Source organism: Hyperolius riggenbachi, chromosome 1 (assembly GCF_040937935.1).
Source record: "Hyperolius riggenbachi isolate aHypRig1 chromosome 1, aHypRig1.pri, whole genome shotgun sequence".
NCBI classification, from domain to species: Eukaryota; Metazoa; Chordata; class Amphibia; order Anura; family Hyperoliidae; genus Hyperolius; species Hyperolius riggenbachi.
In genome coordinates this window covers 452,027,169-452,035,510 of record NC_090646.1, presented here as the reverse complement: position 1 = coordinate 452,035,510, position 8,342 = coordinate 452,027,169, and positions in this window count along the sequence as shown.

Below are 8,342 nucleotides of genomic sequence, written 5' to 3'. Positions count from 1 at the left end.
TGCTTAAAGCGTTTGTGGCCATTACTGTTAACCCTTTCCGGACTGAAACTCGCATTGACTCTCAGTAGCCTTTATACAGACAGTTGTAAAGTCACTGCTACTGTTTTTGTTGGGACATTTTAGTTCATAAAGAACTGCAATAATTTATTTAAATTGATGGAAAACGTCAAAGTTTTCCTCTGGCCAGGCCCTACACTAAACTGATGCAATGCTCAGCACTGTAAGCAAAGGCATTATGCATCATATCATTTTGAGTACACACATTCAGAAATTTAAACTATGTCCCACCATACATCAGTTTTAGGGCCCAATACACATTATAGAAAACTCCTTTTTCAAAATACAGATAGAAGTGAAATAGGAATGGAGAGAGTGGAGACAAGCCAGACCACATGACCTGCTTAAAACAACCAGCAAGCCTATCTGCATTCATCCCCCGAAGGCATTGAAGAGGATGAATTGGGGAAGATGATAAGTGCATGTTTGAAGACAAAGTGCAGTCCAAGTCGTGTAAACCAATGGATGCTGTCCAACTTGCTAGATAACTGTTTATAAACTTAAAGGAGAACTGAAGTGAGAGGGATATGGAGGCTGCCATATTTGTTTCCTTTTAACTACTTAAGGGCTGCGATGATTGAAATCTGCGCCCTGTTTTGGTGGGCTCCTGGCTGGCAGGGCGTAGATTTCAATCACCGCCCACAGCACGCATCCGCTGTTTCTATCGCTTCCGGCCACTCGCGCCGCTCAAACACGACGTCTCTCGCCCCAGCTCACTGGCTCTGCCTGTCTCTGTGACGGCAGAGCCATGTGAGCCAGTCAGGAGCCGATTTCATTGGCTCCTGGCTGTGTCTATCAATGTAAGCCGCTCCCATTGGCTTACGTTGATAGACACGGTCAGGAGACAATGAAAGCAGCTCCTGACCGGCTCACATGACTGCCGTCATAGAGACGGCAGAGTCTATGTCAGAAGGATCCTTGACGTATGGCGGTTGCGGCGGGTATGCGCGGCCATTTGTCGGGATTCCGTCAATATTGTACCAGCGGTCTTTGGTCCTTAAGGGGGCAGAGACCGCTGGTACTTAAAGAAAACCTGTACTGAAAATAAAAGTCAAAATAAGCATACACAAGTAATACTTACCTTCCATGTAGTCTACTCCTCAGTGTCTTTCTCCTGTCCCGCGTCCTATTTGTTCACTATGATCAAGGGAATTTTCCGTCCTCCATTTTGAAAATAGCCATTACCCATAACAGCTTTCTGGTCAGCACACAGTTAAACTGTAACATCGCCCACTTGAGCCATAGGGAAACATGGACATTACCTGATACATCCGTTTTCCTCTCAGCTATAACTGACAGCAACTGATATTTTACTGACAGCAACTGATATATTTCAGATCTGACAAAATATTGTCAGAACTGGATGGGATTATTGTCAGAAGAAAATGGAGCGCTTCTGAGAGGAACTGATGGCAAGGTAACTATGTAATGTTCATTTGAAGTTACCTCATGTGTTTATTTTAAATATTTTTACTCAGTACAGGTTCTCTTTAAAGACTAACTGTTAGCCCCCAAAGTGAAATTTAAATCTCTACAGCAATGTTTTATTTAGTATTAAAGTGATCCAAAAAGCCAATGCAGAACTTAAAAATCAATATAATTTTTTTACTATGTAGACTTTTGCCCAAGCTAATGACGCAAAGCCGCATATCTGATACTGATGAGCATGTAGAGCATGCCTATGTCTGCCCGACCCCCCTCTCCCCCCCAGGACCAGGTGCCGATCTATTCGCACCACAAACAGCTGACCGCTCTGACAGGGAGAGAGAGCGGGAGCACTTCCAGCGCAGCCACGCAGAGCAGCCGCCGCCGAGTCACATGTGAGACATGTGAGAGAGATGCACGGTGGCGGCTGCTCTGCCGTGGCTACCCTGCCGCTCTCTCTCCCTGTCAGAGCGGTCAGCTGTTTGTGGTGCAAATAGATCGGCACCTGGTCCTGGGGGGGAGAGGGGGGGCGGGTCGGGCAGACATAGGCATGCTCTGCATGCTCATCAGTATCAGATATGCGGCTTTGCGTCATTAGCTTGGGCAAAAGGCTACATAGTAACAAAATTATATTGATTTTTAAGTTCTGCATTGGTATTTGGATCACTTTAATACTAAATAAAACATTGCTGTAGAGATTTAAATTTCACTTTGGGGGCTAACAGTTACTCTTTAAAGAGAGTCTGAAGCAAGAATAAATCTCGCTTCAGAGCTCATGTTCAGCAGAGGCATGTGTGCCCCTGCTAAACCGCCGCTATCACGCCGCTAAACGGGGGTCCCTTACCTCACAAATCCCCTCCGTGCAGTGGGGGATCTCTTCCGCATAGAGGCAGGGCTAACTGCCGCAGCCCTGCCTCACGCGCGTCTGTCAGCGCGTATCTCCGCCTCTCCCTCGCCCCTCTCAGTCTTCCTTCACTGAGAGGAGCGGGGGAGAGGCAGCGATGCGCCGCTGAGAGGCAGGGCTGCAGCCGTTAGCCCTGCCTCAAGAGCAGCAAAATCTACGACCAAGTTGATCGTAGATTTTGCAGGGGGGGGGGGGGTTTGGGGGTAAGGGACCCCCTTTTAGCCGCGGGATAGCGGTGTTTTAGCAGGGGCACGCATGCCCCTACTGAATATAAGCACTGAAGCGAGATTTATTCTCGCTTCAGTGTCTCTTTAGGTGGTTGAACAATACCAGTTGCCTGACGATCCTGCTGATCCTTTGCCTCTAATACTTTTAGCCATAGGCCCTGAACAAGCATGCAGCAGATCAGGCGTTTCAGACATTATTGTCAGATCTGATAAGATTAGCTGCATGCTTGTTTCTGGTGTAATTCAGAGACTATTGCTGCCAAATAGATCAGCAGGGCTGCCAGGCAACTAGTACTGTTTAAAAGGAAACAAATATGGCAGCTTCTATATTCTCACTTCAGTTCTCCTTTAAGTTTGTTGCCACTGAAAAACACCAAAACCGTTCATCTGGACTGCTTGTCTTATCCATAGCACCAAATAACCTGTGATGTCCTGTTTGATACTCTCCTTTGTTCAATCCTTTAATTTCCAGTGTTTTCATCATAGAAGGCATGCTACTATATATTGTATTTATTTATGTTCTGTTTCTCAGCAATTATTCATTACATTTCAGACGAATCATTAAATCCACACCTAGTTTATGTGTTCCAGTACACAGCTCACTTGTGTTCAGAGTGGCTATTTACACATAAATGTAAAGGTCTGAGATGGCAGCAATAATTCCTTCAGGAGACGTCAGTCTACATGTAATCAGGGATGACATGAAAGTTGTGCTTATTATTTATATGTGCACATGCGTATTAGGCTATTGGCCACTGAATAAACGCTGTAACTCCCTTCAAGCAGTAACTGACCTTCTTTCCAGTCCTGCTCTGATCTAGTAGCTGTTCTGTATATTTTCAGATAAAACCTTGCATAGCATGCAAAACTGAAAACCAGTTATTTGTCTTGAGAGAACTTTTCAACTTCATACAGAACAGTTGATATAATGTACTTCTTTTTTGACCAAATGAAAGACATTTGAATCATTCATCCTTTAGTTCCAAAGAGGACCTTTACTAACTATAACATTAAGCAGGGCCAGATTTACCATAAGGCACTGTAGACATGTGCCTACAGGCGCATGATGATGGAAAGGTGGATAGATCCCCTTCCCTAGTGCCTCTTTCCCTCCTTCCCTATGCAGAGTCCTGATGAGAGTAAATGAGAGGTTACTCACCTTGCTCTCGACATTCCAATGATGAGATCTCCCTTCAGTCAGGAGCACCTCTAGCTACTTAATACTGAGGTTCCTCTAGCTACCTAATACTTCAGGGCACCTCTAACTACTTAATATTGAGGGTACTTCGGGCTACCTAATAGTTTCTACCTATGACGGGCAAGCATGGCTGGATTTACAGCTCAGGAGCCTATAGGCACACAAGCTCTGGTGCCCCAAGCCCCGCCCATAACAGGCCACACCCACTAATGCCACGCCCCTTTTCCTATTTAATAAAACTACACAAAGTAATACAGATATTACCAAAGACAAGTAGTGAACACCAACAATGCACAGATATTATCAACTCATGGAGATTACCAAATGTAGGCTGATATTACTAACAGTCAGTGGCGGTAGGGGAAGAAGGACTCTTATGGCGGAGGAGTGACAGCTGGGACAGCCATCACACTTGCGGTGCAGTTTGGTGAGTGTTTGTGGGTTCATAGAGAGTGAGTTCTAAGGTGCCAGGACATCTGTGCCTATATGCTCCTGTGAGGTAAATCCGGACCTGACTTTAAGAATAAAATTGCTTATTTCTTACAAAAATTAATTTATAAATTATTTAGTCAGTGTTTACCCATTGTAAAATCTTTCCTCTCCCCAACTTACAGTGGTGTGAAAAACTATTTGCCCCCTTCCTGATTTCTTATTCTTTTCCATGTTTGTCACACTTAAATGTTTCTGCTCATCAAAAACCGTTAACTATTAAAGATAACATAATTGAACACAAAATGCAGTTTTAAATGATGGTTTTTATTATTTAGTGAGAAAAAAAAACTCCAAACCTACATGGCCCTGTGTGAAAAAGTGATTGCCCCCCCTTGTTAAAAAATAACTTAACTGTGGTTTATCACACCTGAGTTCAATTTCTGTAGTCACCCCCAGGCCTGATTACTGCCACACCTGTTTCAATCAAGAAATCACTTAAATAGGAGCTATCTGACACAGAAGTAGACCAAAAGCACCTCAAAAGCTAGACATCATGCCAAGATCCAAAGAAATTTAGGAACAAATGAGAACAAAGTACTGTAATTGAGATCTATCAGTCTGGTAAAGGTTATAAAGCCATTTCTAAAGCTTTGGGACTCCAGCGAACCACAGTGAGAGCCATTATCCACAAATGGCAAAACATGGAACAGTTATGAACCTTCCCAGGAGTGGCCGGCCAACCAAAATTACCCCAAGAGCGCGGAAAAAACTCATCCGAGGCCACAAAAGGACAACATCTAAAGAACTGCAGGCCTCACTTGCCTCAATTAAGGTCAGTGTTCACGACTCCACCATAAGAAAGAGACTGGGCAAAAAATGGCCTGCATGGCAGATATCCAAGGTGCAAACCACTTTTAAGCAAAAAGAACACCAAGGCTCGTCTCAATTTTGCTAAAAAACATCTCAATGATTGCCAAGACTTTTGGGAAAATACCTTATGGACCGACGAGACAAAAAGTTGAAGTTTTTGGAAAGTGCGTGTCCCGTTACATCTGGCGTAGAAGTAACACAGCATTTCAGCAAAAGAACATCATACCAACAGTAAAATATGGTGGTGGTAGTGTGATGGTCTGGGGTTGTTTTGCTGCTTCAGGACCTGGAAGGCTTGCTGTGATAGATGGAACCATGAATTCTACTGTCTACCAAAAAATCCTGAAGGAGAATGTCCGGCCATCTGTTTGTCAACTCAAGCTGAAGCGATCTTGGGTGCTGCAGCAGGACAATGACCCAAAACACACCAGCAAATCCACCTCTGAATGGCTGAAGAAAAACAAAATTAAGACTTTGGAGTGGTCTAGTCAAAGTCCTGACCTGAATCCTATTGAGATGTTGTGGCATGACCTTAAAAAGGCGGTTCATGCTAGAAAACCCTCAAATAAAGCTGAATTACAACAATTCTGCAAAGATGGATGGGCCAAAATCCCTCCAGAGCGCTGTAAAAGACTCGTTGCAAGTTATCGCAAACGCTTGATTGCAATTATTGCTGCTAAGGGTGGCTCAACCAGTTATTAGGTTCAGGGGGCAATTTCTTTTTCACACAGCTCCATGTAGGTTTTGAGTTTTTTTTTCTCACTAAATAATAAAAACCATCATTTAAAACTGCATTTTGTGTTCAATTAGGTTATCTTTGACTAATAGTTAATGGTTTTTGATGAGCAGAAACATTTAAGTGTGACAAACATGCAAAAGAATAAGAAATCAGGAAGGGGGCAAATAGTTTTTCACACCACTGTACATCCTTAAATTTATTACAGGTGGCACATCTTTTCTTCTGGCAGGTTCATCACTGTGGAATGTTTGTTTGTTGTGTGTTCTGAAGGCGGCAGAAATAACACCTGGTCTTCCAGAGTGCACTGGGAGTAGAATTCTGCATAAAAAACAACCTGGGCTTAACATCACTGGAAGGGCAGGGCTGCATACGATACAGGGAGTGTTTCTGATGCTGAAACCAGGATCATTAATGTAAAAATGGGTATGTTGAATAATTGACCACATTCTACTATGTGTAAGTTAACTCAGCCCCCTAGAAGCTGGTAATAAGTTGGCGTATGTGTTAGTACGGCGTCGGTGAGTTGGGCGCCGGGAGAGCCGAATGGCGGCTCGCCCTGCTGCCGCAAAACTCCCTGGCGGCATTAAATACAATTCCCTCGCTGAGTTGTCGCAACACAGAGGGAGGTGTAATACTCTTATGCGCATTGCTGCTATGGGGCACCTGGTTTCGACATCCAGCGTTGAGCGCTGTATGCTCACCGCAACAATCTCCTTATGCCCTATGATTTCTGGTTAACAAGAGAGAGCAGTATTCAGTCAGGGTTTATTGTACACATGCTTAAAGGGATACTGTAGGGAGGTCAGGGGAAAATGAGTTGAACTTACCCGGGGCTTCTAACGGTCCCCCGCAGACATCCTGTGTTGGCGTAGCCACTCACCGATGCTCTGGCCCCGCCTCCGGTTCACTTCTGGAATTTCAGACTTTAAAGTCTGAAAACCACTGCGCCTGCGTTGCTGTGTCCTCGATCCCGCTGATGTCATCAAGAGCGCACAGCGCAGGCCCAGTATGGTCTGTGTCTGCGCAGTACACTCCTGGTGACATCAGCGGGAGCGAGGACACGGGCGTGCAGGCGCAGTGGTTTTCTGACTTTAAAGTCAGAAATTCCAGAAGTGAACTGGAGGCGGGGCCGGAGAATCGGTGAGTGACTGCGCCAACACAGGATGTCTGCGGGGGACCATTAGAAGCCCTGGGTAAGTTCAGCTCATTTTCCCGCGACTCCCCTACAGTATCCCTTTAACCCTCTGGGCGATACAATTATATCGCCCAGGAGGTGGCGCAGCACTATTTTTTTAATTTTTTTATTTTTTAAATCATGTAGCGAGCCCAGGGCTCGCTACATGATAGCCGCAGTGCAGCGGCATCCCCCCACCCACTCCGATCGCCTTCGGCGATCAGAGTAAGCAGGAAATCCCGTTCAGAACGGATTTCCTGCTGGGCTTCCCCGGTCGCCATGGCGACGGGGCGGGATGACGTCACCGACGTCATGGACATCGTGATGTCAGAGGGAGTTCCGATCCACCCCTCAGCGCTGCCTGGCACAGATTGGCCAGGCTGCGCAAGGGGTCGGGGGGGAGGGGGGCTGCGCGGCATGGCGGGTAGTGGCGGATCGGCGGCGAGCGGCGGCGATCGGAAGTTACACGCAGCTAGCAAAGTGCTAGCTGTGTGTAACAAAAAAAAATTATGCAAATCGGCCCACCAGGGCCTGAGAAATCCTCCTGCGCGATATACCCCGAGCTCAGCTCGGGATTATCGCTCAGGAGGTTAAAGGCCATTCAGGATCATCTTGACCAAGAATTTAGTGTGTGTACAGGTGTTTCCTGAGGCATACATGTAAAATGGCCATGGGCAAATTTGGGCGCATGGTGAAGCTGTGTTAAATACTAAACTGTGTTAAATGTTATAGCAACTCAGGAGGACACGTAATTCAGGCGCCAGCAGATTACTTTTCTACATTTTTTTCTAATTTGAGTTCTGGCTATTGCTGGCACCACAATTAGTCACTCACAAGACAAGACAGAGCATTTATATTGTGCTTTTCTCCTGGCGGACTCAAAACGCTAGAGCTGCAGCCACTAGGGCGCGCTCAGTAGGCAGTAGCAGTGTTAGGGAGTCTTGCCCAAGGTTTCCTTACTGAATAGACTCTGGATTTCTGAAAAGGAAGAGATGAGATTTGAACCCTGGTCTTATGTGTCAGAGGCCCTTAACTAGTACACTATCCAGCCACTGTGCGCTGCTATAGCCATAATTCTTAATACGACCTATGGTGGCACCTAAAGGATCAACACAGCGCTGCACCAAAATTAACAAATTCACTCCTGAGGTCGCATAAATATCTGGCATGCTGGATCTCTATTGCTGGGAATACACGGGTTGATTCTGGTGCTCGATTCTGCACCCTAATCGTTTGGCCCGCTCGATTCTCTTATCTTCCGCTTGTTTTTATTATCTTTTTTCAATTCACTTCAATGATGAATCGAGCGGCAAAAC